This window comes from Polistes canadensis, unplaced genomic scaffold (genome assembly GCF_001313835.1).
Source record: "Polistes canadensis isolate GaletaPanama2010 unplaced genomic scaffold, ASM131383v1 scaffold_2, whole genome shotgun sequence".
Lineage (NCBI taxonomy): Eukaryota > Metazoa > Arthropoda > Insecta > Hymenoptera > Vespidae > Polistes > Polistes canadensis.
Window position 1 is genome coordinate 1,438,897 of NW_014569549.1, and position 18,179 is coordinate 1,457,075.

General features: G+C 32.2%; 1 protein-coding gene across 4 annotated transcripts in view; it reads right to left on the minus strand.

The window, feature by feature from the left end:
- Positions 1–18,179, minus strand: part of LOC106785193 — a 237,455-nt gene that overhangs the window by 11,193 nt on the left and 208,083 nt on the right. For all 4 annotated transcript variants that reach the window (XM_014745454.1, XM_014745445.1, XM_014745437.1 and 1 more), the window contains one exon: positions 9,821–9,891. The gene's annotated coding sequence lies outside the window, so the exon portion shown is untranslated. The remainder of the gene's footprint in view (positions 1–9,820; positions 9,892–18,179) is intronic.

Here is an 18,179-nt window from a genome sequence, read left to right on the forward strand (position 1 = left end):
AGATTATTATCGTTAGTTTCTTGGCTTGTCCTTTTTTTCTTTTTTTTTCTTTTTTACTTTTTTTCCTAACCTTCTCTTTCATAACGTGTTGTATAGAACGAGCTTTTTTGTCCCAGACGGTTGTCGAAATATGAACTACGGGTAAAGCCGTGTAACTTCTAGGTTGTCGTTCTTCTATAAAGATTCATCGAGATAGACGGTCTAGCTTCGAAATCATGATAAAACCTTGGTACAAAAATCACGCGACAGTCGTACGAATACTTAAACGCGTAAGCCGAGCTTTCCGATCAACGTAAATCGGAAAACTCGTGAGACCTTTGGGAATCGAATATGTTGGAGTTTATCTCTTTTCCTATCCTACAGGAAGTTTGTTTGCGAGATTGTAGACGTGACTACTAGAAGTGTCTTATGCAATCACCATCATTCGCATGAAATAGAGTTTTTCAATCCTATTTAAAGTTTTGTATGAAGAATGACATTTTCTAATGGTGCATGTGTTCGTAAATTTTCTTCAATTATAACAGTTTCTTTACCAAGGCACATAAACTATTTACGATTTCAGATTAATCGTCTGAAACCTATCCAAATGTATAATTTATTTTACTATTAATATTTTAATATTAAAATGTGGCGTTCGTGTTTAATACATAATACCTAATATGCAAAATTAGTTATATAAACATAATTATAATCCGCAATAATTATTTTGATGACAGACTAAAAGGAAGTCTGGAAGACCAAGTTTCCCAACGGGTCTGAAGTCGAATGATATTATCGTCCCTCCCGGTATGATCAGATGCTTGACGTGATTGTGCAGGCATGTTATGAATATATTGTATTTAGAGAATGATTTAACACACACACGTGTAACGAGATATATTCATTTGGGAGTTAGTCATTGAAAAATGTATTTTTAATTTTATTTTTATTTGACCTATAATTACTATCAGCCAAATTCAAATGGAATCTGTCTGGAAATAACTATAACCCAGTAATCGAGTTATTTATAAAATCGTTTAGCCAGTTAAGAATTAATTTTAATTTTTCATATTGGTGTAGTGAAATAGGTCGAACGTTATCCGTTTTAGTGACTCATCAAAATACGACCCTCCTACTTTTTTAATATCCGATCTAGTAATCGGATAAAAAAAAAAGGATATTGAATGAATATTTCGATAAAGTTATCGAATATCGATCCTTGAATCCATGCACGATCAATAAACGTGAAGTGTTACCAGCAACAGAGCAACTGCTCTGCGGTGGTTTGTCACGCGCGTTGACTAGAGTCGATACAGTTATAATGAAATAATTACGCAATATGTTAATTGAGGTGGGAATATGACGTATAAAGGTCGAGTTATATGCAATGTTCGCACAAGAGTGAGAACAATTATGAACGAAGCATAATGTCGAAAGAGAATGAAATTGTTTAGAAAATCCAATCTTATCAATGGTTTCTACGCCCAAAGAGTATTTCTATTTTAAATAACAATTCCAGATATTAAAATAGTCCATTCAAAATACTCTGTTTTACTCTCATACTTTTTAGTCCAATTTGATTTTTATATAATTCCTTGGTAGTTAGAATTTTGTTTCAATTGTGGGAAACGATCAGCGTTTAGGATTGAATGATACGGAATTGGATTATTGATCGAGTCAGCGCAGTTACCACATTGTATTTTTTACTTCCCTCAAATTGCTACTCGAAATGCGGATCGAAACTCTCAAAAAGGGATGAGAATAAAAAAAAACAAGCGAGGTTTTCGTTTCCAGAACGAATTCGTCGTGAATACGATTAAGCACTTTCGTTCGATGGTAAAAACAAGTATAGAGATATCGTCGTAGACTGTATACACTGAAATAATGGTTTCCAGCACGCGAAATGTATTTTCTATAAACTTGTGAACAGGTCGCTTTCAAAACAATTCCTTTTCCTTTCTGTAATTCGTTTAGAAACGTAAGAGAAGTTTAGAATCGTAGGAGAATAGTTTGTAATTAAAATTATGGGTTCACGCGCGCGCGCGCGAGTAGAGAGATAAAAGTTTTCTACTTAAATGTGCCGTAATACATATTTCTTTCTACATCCACTAATTTATTTGTTTGTTTTGAGAAGTAATTTAAGAATGCATTAGCGTGTTCGTTAAAATCTTAAACTTTTGCGAAAGGAATTATGAGTTTTATATATATATATATATATGTATATTAAATATAAAATTTATATAATTATATTTTTAAAATGGTATAGCATTTATAAAATTTTAACAATGTTAACATAGAGAATTAAATGTTTTGCAACAAAACAATTAACATTTAATAAACATTTGTAAAGCTGTGACCGATATAAATTTAATTCGTGCTACTTACGTTAATGGCCTGAATTTCTAAACGATTTCGAATGTAAAATAATACCTCCTTCTTGAAAAGTTCAATTGTTTCTGCAATAGTATATGTAATTGAAAGAAACTTTACTGAAAAACTGAAAATCAGTCGAAAAAGTTAAAATAGAACAAAATCGATATACTTGTATACATCTTTTATCGAAAATGTAAAACCTTTCGAGATATCAAGGAAGAACAATATCGAACTTTCGTACGAGAGAAGAATTCACACATATAATAAAATCGAGGACAATTCTGAAAATATTTGTTATCCATAGTAGTAACAAAAATAGGAATGAGATCAACCGGAAAATATAAAAGTATGAAAGATGAAGACATTGGGTCCTTCCTAGCTGTTATTCGTTTAACATATTCGATGAGCATAGGTGTGCGAATGTATAGACAGTTAAGTTCACCTTAGTCTTCACATTCATCGTCACCGTCGTCGTCACTGTTTTCACTTTGTCTCTAGCTCTTATGCAGGATTCAAGAGCACTTTGAGTTTAATCACCCGTGAAAAACCCTTCAATATACATTCGTTCGTTCATGCGTGTGCGTGTAGTGTATGTGTGTGTGTGTATGTATACATGAACACGAGTATGAACACCAATATAACGCGAGGCGTCGACCGAGTTACGTGTTACTCAGCGCAGCAAAGGAACCTGGATAATGCAGTCGAATGACTTTCATCGAACGAAGCTTCCGCTGCATCGACCGAATGATAATTTTCTATCGTTTTGTTCTATTTTTCAAATATAAAGACTAGTTGAAGAGGGAGAGAAAAAAACGAGAGGAAGAAATAAAAGATAAATTTGACCTGAGCAAAATCGCATAAAAAAACTGAAACTGTATTATTTTTACGAATATTATAAGGAAATATTTTTAAAAATTTGACAAGGATTTTTTTGACAATAAAAATTCAGATCCAAAAAAATCTTGTTATAACTTCAATGAAAATAAATTCAAATTGTGTGTGACGTAGTATTGACAATTACAAATTATATTGAAAGAGAACGATCATGGAATATTCAAATTTTTGGGAAAGAAAAATATAGGAACGAGAGAGAAAGGAAAAAAGAAAAATAGTACAAGAAAATAGATAGGGAGGGGATGGGGAAGGAGGATTTGTACATGCCGTTGGTTATGCCAGACTTACAAAAACGATCTCAGATCTCTTATTTTTAATTTTCAATTTAGAACTTTCTAAAAACTTTACGATTTCTCGGACAAGGTAAGTGGTTCTAAACTTTGGTTGGTTCAGCCTTTCTTTAAGCAAGATGGAAGAGAGAATAAGATAGAGGGAGAAAGAAAGAAAAATACTTGCAAAGAATAAGAAGAAGAGATGGACGCGTGCGCAGTTTCCTCCGATTTTCTCGTTTATTCGATACTTATTACGTAAAAGTTTCTCGCTTCTTCCTTTTGATTCTCGAATAAGGCTCAATTTCTGGCTACAGTTTCTATTACGTAGATATGCCCTGTGACCGGAAAGGTAATGAGAAAGTTTTCATAATCACTTTTAATACTTTTAAAAGGAAGATTGATATCGTCTTAAAGTTAAAAGGAATGAAAGAAAGTTGATAAAAAGAAGTAGTTACTCGAAGGATCGGTTAAGTTTCGCTAAAAATTTTGTTTCATTGTGTGATTGTAACGATCACGACTTGTAGAAATAATAGATTAAATTTGTTAATTTTTACTCGATATTTTTGTGGTTTTTCTTTCTTTTACATATCCACGGCGTGATTGTTAATATCCTTGATAAAGATAATATTTAATAACGTAAAAAATATAATGAAAAAGAAAATAATGGTCGTAAAGTTAACTCCGCGTGTGTATACTTTGAGGTAAGAGAAATATTGACAAACGTAGAGAGTTATCGCTAATGTAAACAAGATATCTGTCTACTATCAGCCTGTCAACAAACACAGCGTTAGTTCTCTCCGTACATTCGTGGAACTTGCACGTATTGAGAAATAGGGTGTCGCGTTCGATTAATTATCTACCGTTCCCCGACGTGGAATCGATCGACAAAGAAAGTGTCGCTTTAATCTTGCATTTTCTAATAATAACGCGAATATCGTCACGTCAGCTCGACGAAACTCGTGAACTCTCTGAACCGGAGGTCGTCCATTCGTCGATAACTCTTTACTAATCGATTACGTACATATGAGTAATGTCGTTCGATACTCGATGTATGATCGTTTAACGTTTTTCATCTTCGAGAAGGAAACCTGGAAAACATTGTCGATGTCGATCTAAAATAGTTTTCATTTCGTCGTATCTACATTTTAGACAGCAATAATGAAATATGTCGTTCAAGCCAGTTTAAGGAAATTATTGACAAATTTTTATGAATTAATTATAATCGAGCGAATATTGATGTTTAATTTATTCGCGATTATTTTCTTGTTCCCTTCTTATTTGAATAAAAAGTTAATCTATCGGAAGAGCCATCTGTTTCTTCATAATCATATCTTTTTCTTTTTGTTCGAATTATTAATAATTATTGCATATAAAATCGATTTATCATAGTTGATAAATCAAAGTGAACAATCTTAATGAAATTAATTAATTTCATGTTTAATTCATTTTGTGACTTTGTTTATGCATTGAATACTTACATTGAATAGTAATAATTATAATTTGGTTAATTCTCTTTTATACTTATGTTAGAGCTATATCGTATACTGATTAGGGAACTTAATACCTGTACTCAAGAAGACCCACTAATGACTATAGAGTTTCACTAACGTACGATTAATCTCATAACTCTGCTGTCAAGCTTGTTACAGAGATTTCCTTAAATTTCTCTTGAGATTTAAGTCAAGTTTCTCTGAACGTATTTTTCAAGAACCACATACGACTAAACACACATATTGTTGTATATTATATTAATCTATTTTGTATAAATAATTATGTAAAAATAAACATCAATTATCATAATTGACTTTTAATAATTCGAAATCTTTAGCTAACATTTAAATTTAGAAAATTATACGAGTTATAAAAAGATTTATTCTATATTTACATTCTTTCATGTTAATCTTTTTTATTAACTCTTAACGTTAGTATTAAACCGTATTTATCTTTTTGTTAAATTCCAACGAAAGTAAGGACATTTTTTAATATTATCTAACATTATTTCCCTTTCTCAAAATGATTTCCAATATATACATACTAGGACAAATTTCATCGTAAAATTATTAAAAAGAAGCGAAAGAAAAACTTGCTTAGGAATGTTATATGAATATTTGTTGAAATATCAGGCTATATTGTAACAAAGGTTTTCTTTTCATCGTTTGTTTTTACAGTTTGCAGTGTAAAGTTTTTCATACCTTTATAGATAGGTATACGTATATATAAAGAAAGATAAAGAAAACAGCTCAGAGCGCCAGATAAGAAGAGAGAAATAAAAGGGGAAAAGAAGGAAAAGGTGTGCTAAGGTACTGAAGAAAAGTTATTATTATTTGTGTCGAGTCCATACACCCCTGCAGATATCCTTATGGGATACAAATATTCCTTTATAGTTTATATAATCTCTCGGAAATGTATAGATGTGTTTTAATGTATTACGTGTAAATGATATATGCATTTGAATGTTTATTTGCATCGAGTAAGCATGGACAAGCATGTTGCATAGTATACGTGACTATAGAGTACAGATTGCTTTTGCAGAAGATCATAAGGAAGAATGATGGTCGTGTGAGACGACGATAGGATTTATATAGAAATGTCAACTGTTAGACAAGATAATAGATAATATTAGAGATTTACGTGATTGCTTTATGTTTCCTTTTGAATTTGGATCATAATATTCGAATAGTCGAACCTTCGAGTATGCTTCGAAATTTGTAATAGTTTATTATAAATCAAACGTTTTTGATAGATGGCTTCACATTCTTTAATTAGCTATTATAGAAAGTAAATTTATATTTATTCATTTTCTTCATATCTAAATTTTACAAATTAATACAAGATTATGATATATTGAATATGATTGATTATTTTAGCTACCATTATATTTTTCCTTGAAAATATTTACGTGGATTTTTCTATTCGAGGTTCCAACAATTCGTCTTGCGTTATTCGTCTGACTTAGGTTCGACTTTAGACAAGTGCGTCGCTTATAATTATTACAATTCGCGTTATTAGACAAATGTATTGGTAAAATAAAGCCTTCGGCTTACCAAAACGGTGGTCGCAGCTGCACGAAAGGGGTTGGTAAAGGCGTACAGCTGTTTGCTAAGGGATAGCTAAGATTATCTTAAAGCTGTATTAAGAAAGGTAACGTCTGTGATGAATCGCATTTAGCAATAATGCAAAAGATTTATATCGTTCGAGTATTTAAAAAGAAAAGAAGAATATTAAGTGTACATATATTACGCGCGTATTTATTTTTGATACATAGAAACTTTAAAAGTGTATCGTTGATTTGTTTTCCAACGAAAAAATGCACATATCTTTCAGAAAGAAATTGTATAATATTCACTGTATTGCGATAATTCTACACAATGTGTCTCTATAAATTAGTAATATCTATTTGAAAGTATTTATTCGGATTTACGGTTTACGGTTTAAATGAAATAAAAATGTATTCGTAGAGAGATTGTTGCTTGAGCGAGATGAGATAGAAGGATATTAGGTTTATTGTATAGTTGTAGTTTGACCCAAGAAAATAATTTCATGGTAATCCTCTTGAGGTAATTTGGTTCACGTCACGGAAAGATATTACGTACTTGATAATACCTTAATATATTACTTAGTCTCGAGGAGCATTTTCAAAAGTAAAAATGCTTTAATACTTTTTACTCACGCCACGTTGTATTAGCAGATCTATGTATACCGGAATACGATGAACCGTTTGCAAAGAAAAGAAGAATATACCTGACTATGCCATTTTGTGATTGTCGGTTTCCGTACTTTCGACTTGAAAGGCCGATGGCGTCAATGATTGCGTTCCTTCGACTCGCGGAATGTTTAAAAGATTTTTATGGAATTTTTTGAACATTCTGAAAACACGCTTGGATACAATCTCGAGCGAAGGGTTCTTAAGAACGTGATTCAAGAAAAGAGTTACCGCTCTTTGAACACGAACGTTCTTCTACCGTTAGGTCATATACTTATTATTAAATACAGGAAGTCACGAAAATATTTAGCGAGGATAATGGACGAAAAATCTTATTTACAATTAATAAGAATTAATATCTTGTTAATGCTATTATCTTTACGAATGTTTTTTATTTAATTTTTATATATGACCTTTTATTATTTGTGTTTTTGTTTTGTTTTTTAATTCATTTAATCGATGTAAATAACGCGAAAAAAATCATATAGATATATTTTATTTCCAATTATTTATTTATGAAAAAGAAAGAAAGAAAGTGGGATTTAACACAGCAGCAAGCTATTAAGTGTATCTTGTTTTTCATTATGTTCTCTGTTTAACGATTAATCATGAAGCTTAGAAAGAAGTATCATATATAATATATTGAACAAATTTTTTCATTTTCAGAAATTTATGTTGAATATCTTTTAAAAGATAAATCATTAAATGAGATATCAAAACGCGTTGAAATAAATATATCTAGTAATTTAAAGAAGACATGTTTATCTAACGTTAAGACAGATTATATGCATATACATGTTCTTTCCGAATTTATTCAAAGATCTATGTAAAGATATATCAAATGATGGAGAGAAAAAATCCGAAAATTCTTTTACTCTGTGTTGAATTTTAAAACTTATGATACATGTAACTTTCATACTTTTTCGCGAAATACGAGATATGACTTCTGAATTTCGTAGAGCGCACCGATAAAAGCCAGATGCATTTGGCCATATTGTCATTGGCTTTCCATACTTACATATCGAAATGTATCTAACAGTTATGCAAACAGTCCGGCAATAAAGCTGGGGTACATTATTCCTCGAGTTCAGAGTTTCTCGAATATTTACGGGCTGTGTGCCATGGCCACGGAATTGCATCAACTTTTCAAATAAGTCCGAATCGTCTTATAAATCTAGGGGGAGAAATACTATTCACCTTTCTCTCTCTCTCTCTCTCTCTCTCTCTCTCTCTCTCTCTCTCTCTCTGTCACTTTACTGCACCTCTTTTTCTTTAGCAAGTTCGTCGCAAGACGCAAGACAGTTGTTATTAACTCTAAGTTGCACGAAAGTATCAGAAAGTTCTTTCGCTTTATCCAACACAAATACATGGATACATATACACGTACAAAACATACCTGTATACAAAAATCTTTAGGATGACATTCATAAGCGAAGCTAATTTACGAACTTGTCTCGTTCTTTGGCAAATTAAACTTCAGTTTACCGAATGAAATTCGATAATTTGTTGTTTTTTATCTAGCACGTATTTATCATTATTTTTATACAAGCTTTTTTGTTTGTTTTTTTTTTTTTTCATTTTTGTGTTCTTTCAAACAGTTTTTTTTATGGTTTCCGGTGAAAATACTACGTAGATTTTATCAGAAACAGACGAATGTATCATTCGGTATTGTTGTATTGTTGTATAGGAAGAAAAGCTTCGAACTGTGATCGTTACGTCGAATACAATAAGTTTAACATGAATAAAACGGTTATATATGATGAAAGATAACACGATATAGTTCAGAAATAATATTGATGACAAGATGGTTTTACGATGTAACAAGCTTTTTCTAAAAACATTTTTATCCGAAAAACGAAGTCAAAGTTCGTGGTTGTTTAATATTCGGATTGTTTTCTACTTATTCAGAAATTTGTTAATATCATCGAAGTTTAACAAATTAATTAAAAAATTCAATATCGAAAATGACCACGTTTCAATCTTAAGACTTTTCAATACCTACTCGAAATGGCATCGGCCTTATTCTTAAAATTACGAAACGGAAGAACTTCAGTTAAACTTGAACTATCGAGTTTTAAGAGGAACTATCGGTCGGACTTTAACTAAACTTTGAATGACGATCGATTCTATTTGGTGTACTCAATTTTGGTCATCCGAATTAATCCTACGAATTTATCTTCAATCTCCGGACCTTGTTCGAGTCGTCCAGGTCGTGTATTAAAATGGAATTAGACCGTACTATAAACCGGAAATATATTATTTAATAATAAAATCCTTTTTCTAAATTAAACTTGATATATTATCAACTAAATAATTCAATTTTATGCATTTCTACCACGAGTGCATTATTTATTGAATTTAATCTTCTTAAAGTATTAGATCTATCGAAAATTCAACTCTCGTCAAGCGTACAATTTTGTTTTTCTTTTCAATTATAACAAATGAAGTTGCTTTACAAAGCAAATAAATATTCTTTGTAATTACAAAAGATATCTGAAAGAGAAACTCCTTGTAGGATTATCAACGGAAACAGATTAATAAAATTACGTGGTTCCTTAATTTATTCGGCAAATATCAGATTTGATTACGTTAGACTCACACTCGGTCTGAGTAAACTGGAAACGTCCTTCTAACCAGACAATAGTGTCACTCCCTCCTTTGAGGTGGATTCTGAAACCAAAAATATTACTTTCAATAACATTACATATATCGCATATTTATTATGAAATAAATATATTAATATACGACACAGAAATAATTATTCTGATGTATTATAAACGTCTATTCTACGTAAATGAAAAAGCTTAAAAGATTCGTATGTTCTATCTATCATTCTTTATTGTATCATCTATTTAAATTGTCTGGGATCTTTATTTCTTTTTCTGATTATCCTTTATTTCCGATTCTCCAGTTCCACGACAAGACTAATTGGAAAAGAAATCGAATTCTCAGTGTACGTGGTATATCGAAATACTATAAATCTGATTGTAAGCTAATATTATCTCTTTCTCTTTCCGCATTATTTAATATTCTCAATTCTTATTTTATAACAGGATATTTTCTTTTCCTGTAATTAATATATAATATTATCAGTATTAACTCAAAACAATAATTTAATTCAGTAAATACTAATAATTTGGTTATTGAGCATTAAAATATTAATCTTTTAAAATAAAAATAATAACTTTTTGTGAGTTAATTGTTTAAAGCACGTGCTCGTTATTTTTTCTCTTTTTCTTCCTTTCGAAATCCCCTTTCGCTGTTTCGTTACGAGAGTACATTAGCATCGTGGCTTTAACATTATACCGCCTTTTACAAACCCACTACCTTTCCCGTTCACGATATTCGTAACACGCGACGAGTAGGTAGAATAGAATTTAATTACCCTAAGACAAGGAGGATGAGAACGAAATCGAGGACAATGACGACGACGACGACGACGACGACAACTAGGGTGATGGCGAAAACACGTATAAAAAATTACATTAGACGAGTTTTAACGTTGAACACGACATAATTATATATGATAAATGCAAAAATCGTCGACACAGCAAAGCATCATCGTTTCTCTCGTTTTCGTAAAAGTATAACGGGGCTGATGAAGGTTCATTAAAATGAACATTAAAGATAACGCAAAAGTTAACCTCCTCTTTTCCTACTTTACTCTGCTCGTTCTTCCTTCTTTCTCCTTTTTTATTTTCTTTTCTTTTTTCTACCTTCTTAAAGACTCTTTTCGAACCACCTAACAGGATTATATATATTCTTTTTTCTCGTTTTATTACTTATTTACTGGTAAATTCAATTTTAAAATAAAAAGACAAATTTTACATATATATATATTTTATGTAAATATCTTAATACATATATATTTTGTTTCCAGTGAAATAGTCAAATGAAATTGTTATATAATTTCAATGGAATACGAACTCTTGCATCTTTGTTATGAGTGTTTTAAATAATTTATTCATAATTTTCAAAGATTATATTGTAGTATGTATGTTGCAGTATGTTATCTTCTATTTTGAAGAAACATGAATTAAACGATATATGTCTCTCAAAGTATATGTTTATAGTCGCCTGTTTTATCTTAATACCATTGATAAAAAGTATAGGAAAAAAGTAAAATCACATCAAATGTTAAATAAACTGCAACAATTTTCTATGTCATTTTCACTCCGCCGTTCTCTTTAACGAGCACGGAATAAATAAGGAATTTGAATCGATATTTCATCGACGGGCAACACGTGATTTAACAATGGCATACGACTATGTACACACGTACAGCAAAATATATATCGTTCTTCCATTTCAGGATGGTAAATATTTGTCAGAATTCGAACGACGATCGGTTTCGATAACAAAACTCATACCAGCGACGAGTCACTGAGAAAATTTCACTTTTTGTCATTGAATAATGGTTTTAAATCATCCGCCTCGACGTTCAATTATTTTACTCGTTTCCTCTTTAATATCATATCATTAATCATAAGCTTTTCTCTCTCTATCAATCTTTCTTAATCGTTAGGCAGGTATTAAGAAATCCGATAGCCGAATAGTCAGAATCCGATCAAGTTTCTTCTTCTATCTATTTTGAACACGAATTAACAATTCGCATTACTATGAACATTTTCGTTAAATTATTAATCATTACGTGAGCAATTTTAAAATTGCTGAAATCGTTAAAGGATTGAAACGACATTTTGCTATTGCTGGAATCAAATCAAACGAGAGTTTCTTAAGTTTCTATTTTACTATTACTTTCTCTTTCTCTTTTTCTTTCTCTTTTTCTATCTTTTTATTAAAATCTCGTAATTATTAAAATTGCGAAGATAGTTAATTGATACAATAAGTTATTTTGTTGAGACTCGTTTGACATTTAATAAAAATATATTTAGAATATATTTATTTTGTTTTTCTTCTTCTTCTTCCTCATTTTATTAGGACTTTGTCCTGTTATAATAGTTTTTTTTTTATTGCTATTTCTAGGAGCGATTTATTGTTTTTTACCGTGGGTAAGTTGCTAGCCTCACCCCGAACCTAAAAGTTTTTAGAATTCAGATGGAAAAGCAGCGTTTATCGTTGAAACTGTTTACACTTTCACAAATAAACAGAGAGGAGAATAAAGAATATGAGAGAGAGAGAATGAGAGATGAGATGAGATGAGATGTAAAGAAAGATGAATGTCGCGAATATACGAAAAGATACATCGATTTGTAAGGATTCTTATCGGAAGAAAGACTGCAAAACAAATCGTTCGACTGACTGGTAGAATTCTCTTGGAGTTTTCTCAATCGGGAAAACGGGATATCTCACGAGAGTTAAGAAAGAAGAATCTCGCGAATTTCCTTTTTAATGGATACGCGATCTAATCCGAAATCTTAAACATGATGGATGAGCGAAAGGAATACAGTTCTTTTTAGCGTGTATCAATAAATTGTACTGTTGATTTTTCTCTTATATTCTTATTGGTTTCTTATTTTAGTATTTAAAAGAAAATGATAGAATTGGAGAAAGAAAACGAGTAGGGAGGAATCGTCAACGATTCTATGGAGAAACGACGTGCTCCGATCTTTAAATTTTATGCTCACTCTACCTCTCCTTTCTCTCTCTCTCTCTTTCTTTTCTCGTTCATTTATTTTATCGTACCTCCACGATTCGCTTTTACAGAAGGAACTTAGCACCTCGCTTAGGCCGCAGAATTGATTCTCGCGCGGAGTAGAGAGAAAGCCAGTGTTTATTCAGGAGCACTCGGGAAAGTCTCTACATGGGCCAAGATTGAACCCGAACTATTTTCAATCAGAGTTCTTCGAAGGTTCCATATCCTTCTCTTCGTCTCATTCCATTGTACTCTTCGCAAATCGAATTCAATATTCGGTATAATATTCTCTAGCGTCCTGTAATCTTTCTCTTCATTTTCTCTATCCTTTTTCAATGCAGTTTTATGCATTAAAACCGAATCGAGCCTTTTTACACCACTATACGAACTTGCGATTCTATTCAAAATGAATCTTATTTTATTCTCCTTTTTTTTTTTTTTTTTTTTTAAATAAAAGCAATCGAATGATCCCAACTCAAATTAGGAAATCTAAATCGTAGTCGTTTAATCTGATTATCGAGATATATATATTCTTTATCTGAAACGACTAGAGCCGAAAGAAAAGAGAGGGAACGATATCGAAATTATGGAAAATGGGATAATACAAGGTAGAAGGATTTTGATCATTGTAGCTTACTCACGTGGTACATAGAATCGACTGCAAAGGCAATTTCGAAAACCGTGGAACGGGTAAACGGCGAAATCGTTTTTACGCGTACTACTGCTTATTGCCGGTAGAAAGAAGAAAATAAAAGAACACAAGAGAAAAGAAGAGGAAAGGAGGCAAAAAAAGAGGAGGAGGCAGAAAGATCGAAAGACCTTTCAACTTTGGATTACTCTCTGACCCCATCGTTCGAAATATCTTCGTTTCCTTTTGAGATAAGGCTCCGACCGAAGGAGCGGGGTAAAAAAAAAAAAGTCGAAAGAGAAAGGGAGAAGGAAGGGGAGAATGAAGGGGGCAAATAAAGAAGAGGACAGCGAAGAAACGAGTTTATCGTCGTCCGTGTCGTAAGTTCAAACGACTCTTCCTGCTGTCGAAACGACGACGAAAGTGCGGGAGGAAATGTTATCGTTTCTTGTCAAGAAAGAAAGAGAACAATGGGAAGATAGGAAGAAAAAGAGAAAGAGGAAATATTCGATCTTGTTCGTCGAAATATCCGTCCATTGCAAAGGTAAATAAAACTACGAGTTTATCCACTGCTCGAATTTTCGCGCATGCTTTAATTCTCTTGTAGTCCATTTCTAAGTAATTAAATAGGTTTAAGGAGCATTGAAGTAATCGGTTACACGAGCTTTTTCTTTTACCTTTCCACTCGCATATCTCTTTCTCTCTATTTCTCTTTCTCTTCTGTATTTTATGTCTCCACGCTTTTGAGGATTACAAGAATTTCACGAAAGCTTACGTGGTAAGCCTTCACAGAGTCGAAATTCTACGAGCTAGCTTAGTTTTCGAGTGCCGTTTGTCGACGAGTGAAAACGAGCAAACTTTTTTTCTTACCAAAATTCACGTAAATGTGCTACTGCCAGTTATCTAACTGTGGTGGTACCTTTTATAAAACGTTAATTCATATTTAAACGGTAAGTATAAAATTGAATTTGCGGGTTATTATTTTTGTCAACGAGCGTTTCGAAAAATAATATTTGATTTGCCAAATCGTGTCTCGTGAACGAATGGATTAATCCTCGAAAAATAAAGACGACCGAGGAAACAATTATTACAGTACTTCTTTATAAAACGTATTGATGAGAATGATGAAAAAAAACCCATGTAAGGGGAAAATTTACACTTTAAGTGATTTTCGGTGTCTTCGATAGCTCGATTCTAACAAACCAGCTAGCTATTTCGTCTAACGCAATGCGATTTTACGCTCGGCGAATAATTCGAGTATGGGAAAATTTCTCGCCTATTTATTTCATTGGATTCATCGTTTACGAGATACGAATAGAGCTAGGCGGTTGGGTGAAGGGGAGAAGGAGAGGGATTGCCAAGGGTAGGACAATAAACGTCCGTCGACGAATGTCGCATACGCGCATCGCTTTTCCAGACTTACGCGATGACAAAAGGCAGGCGACACGTTATGTGAAAAAGGAGAGAAAGTGAGAGGGGAAAAAGAGAAGAAAAAATTACCTTGTGTTACGTCTCTGCGGTAGCGACGTTTAATTAGCCGTACAAGACTTAATTTCATCCATTACACTTTTCTAAACGTTTTCGACGTAACTCGACATACAAATGGTTCAACAAAATGTAAGCGAGCTGTAATGAAATTAAACACTTCTCTTTATACTCGCGCGAGCTAAAACACATATATATTTTTCTTTTAAATTTCTATCGGTCATTTAGCACACGTTAGAACTTATTTTTCGAATTGATTGTTGAATGATGAAAAGAATTTTATATTTTTGCAATATATATTTTTTAATCAATGATTATAATAATTACTCTGGTTGCAATTAAAAATAAATTCTGATAAATTAATAACAATTAATAAAATTCGGTAATAATATACAGTTACACAATTTCAAGTATAATTTAGAATAAACGAACGTTAACACATAATATTTATGATACCTATGGTAAAGTAATTCTAAGCATTGGTATATATTAACGAAGAATTTTTCTCTGAGACATTTAAAAGAAGAACATACGAGGGACAAGCACGAAAGCTGCGGCGTCTCATCGATCGTAAAGCTTTTTATCGCTTTCCACGCTCGTATGCCTACGCGCTATATGCTTTCTTATTGCATGTTCTTATTAAATTAATGGAGAAAGAATTAGAATTTCAAACGTTAGACGTGTATTATGCGAATAAATACTAATTTAAAATAGCCAGTCGCATTTTAAAATAAGATCGTCAAATTAATTCCTGTCAGATTCATTTAAGAAAAGTTTTATAGTTATTTTCGATGCGGAAAATAACACGAGAGTTTTTTAAATTTGAAGATAAGGTAAAGTGCACAAATAGATATTAAACTATTTGAAGGAGATAAATATAAGTAAAAATAGCTCGGACATTGAGTTAGGATTTCAGCTAAAAACAGTTTGTTCAATTATTATACGTAATTATTATGTTTTTCGATCATATTTTGAATATTAACCACTTCGGCACGAGCGTCGACTATAATCGGCAGCTAGAGATCAACGCTAACAGCCAAGCGTCGACTATAATCGACATAGATCTGTAGAAAAGCAAAACGAATTCGTTGTCAATACACAGCAAAATGTATCGTGCACACTATGAGTTTGCCGGCTGTGGGCACAGTTTCGAGGCCGGTAAGCACCGTACTGAAGCAAACATTTACATATTTTATATATATGAAATTTAAACAAGTTTGATAATTTGAAAAATTGTTCTAAATAATTTGAAAAATTCTATAATTCGGTGACCGAATTCAGTAACCCAGCTAACATATTTATTTTTATTATAAAATTTTTTATTAAATTATCTATTTAATTCTATATAGGAAAAAGAAAGAAATAAAACACAGAAAGTAACATTGATGAATAAAACGATATTATCTTTCTCTTCGTTCTGTAAATTTCAAGTCCTTATTAAATGAAACAATGTATAATATTCGACGATGTGTAAGTGTATCTTAATTTTTAATATTCCAGGATTAACTGGACTTAAAGGAAGAATACAATTCATTTATTCAACTTCATAATCTTGAAGACAGAGACTTAAACTGTACTATGATTAGAACACTCGTCAATAGTCATTTTACCACGAGTTATTAACCAGAACGCCTGCGGATTTAACGGTGACCCTTTTCCCCCCAACACTTTTGATGTAGCATGAAACTCCACGGATCCATTCATAAACCTCGAAACCACGGAACATCGGAAAGTCAGTTGCCAAAAGAGTGTGGTGAGCAGTCGAAAATCGGTTGAAAAGTTAGGAAAGAGAGGTAGGTAGAATGGTTGTAAATCGGTAGCGAGACCGCGAATCCTGATTGACATCGTCATTAGGCTCGACTTGGAGCTTATCTGGAATCCAAGTATGCGTGCAACATGCATGTGCATGATCGGTGGACGTTGCAAGGACCGGTACAGACAGGGAAGGGAGCAACGAAGACAGAGAGATATTAGGAAGGAGAGAGACGGATAGAGTGGGCTCGAAATGGTGATAGTAGGAAGAAGAGAGGAAGAGGAGAGAGGGTGTTCTCGATATGATTAATGCCTCGCATGCGTGGTGTTCGTGTGTAGAGGACAGCTGTGAGTGACTTGTGCTCCGCCCAACCAACGTCGATTTGACCGAACCATCCCATGTATATGAAACCGCATATAACATGGATATACTTACCTGGACGCGTGTAACGACGTACATACACCACCATGACATAGTCCTATTTCTCCTCTTTCCTCTCTACGATATCAAGTTTAACCTCTGCCGAGACGACCTGTTCAACACCTATTAACTCTCACCCTGTTTATCGATATACAGGTCTGTTTGTGAGAAATATATGTGCACTGATTAACTATCCGAGGAAGGATTATTGAAATAGAAATATTTTAGATTATAATTAACATATTATATATTATAATGAAGATTTTCTCTCAATATGTTATTATTCATATTATCATTCAAATTTTTTTTTAGCGAAAAAATATTTTAATGATTTTTATAAAGGTGTATACAAATTATGAACGAATCTTTAAAAACCACCAACTTCATGGTTTCTTGCTTACGAATTTTGTTTTTATTTAAAAAAAATTTGTTTTTCTTTTTTTATCTATGTATCTCTATTCTCTTTTACCAACGAAAGTAGCTTCACTACTTTTATATTCTTCAGTATTTTCCGATACTTTCTTTCTTCAAAGATTATTTTTTCCTTCTTCTAAGTAGCATCTTGTCGTCTTCGTTTCAACATCGATTATCTCTTACAAAGTTTTGTAATGTAGCTTTTTATTATTCTTTTGTACAATAGATATAAAGAGAAACGTAATCGAAACTGTTTTCATCAAAGAATAACAACTGGGATTTCAGTTTTTATGAATGTAAATGTAAGAAAATAGTAGCCTTAACGAGCATTTTCACATAGAAATATGATATTTTTTTGTTCTCGTTAAACTTTTCAGAGAGAGAGAGAGAGAGAGAGAGAGAGAGAGAGAGAGAGAGAGAGAGAGAGAGGGACAGACAGACAGAAAATAGATCTCTTTATACGGATATATTTGCATTCAAAAATGATTGAATCGTTGAAATACTAAAATTTAAAAAATATTGAATAAAATAATGTGAGAAAATGAAAAAAAAAAAAAAAAAAAAAAAAAAAATCGTAAACACATATAATTTTAACTAATTTTCTATTTGGTTTTTTCAAGCGATCATATTTCAATATAGCCCCAGAATATCTACTATCATAC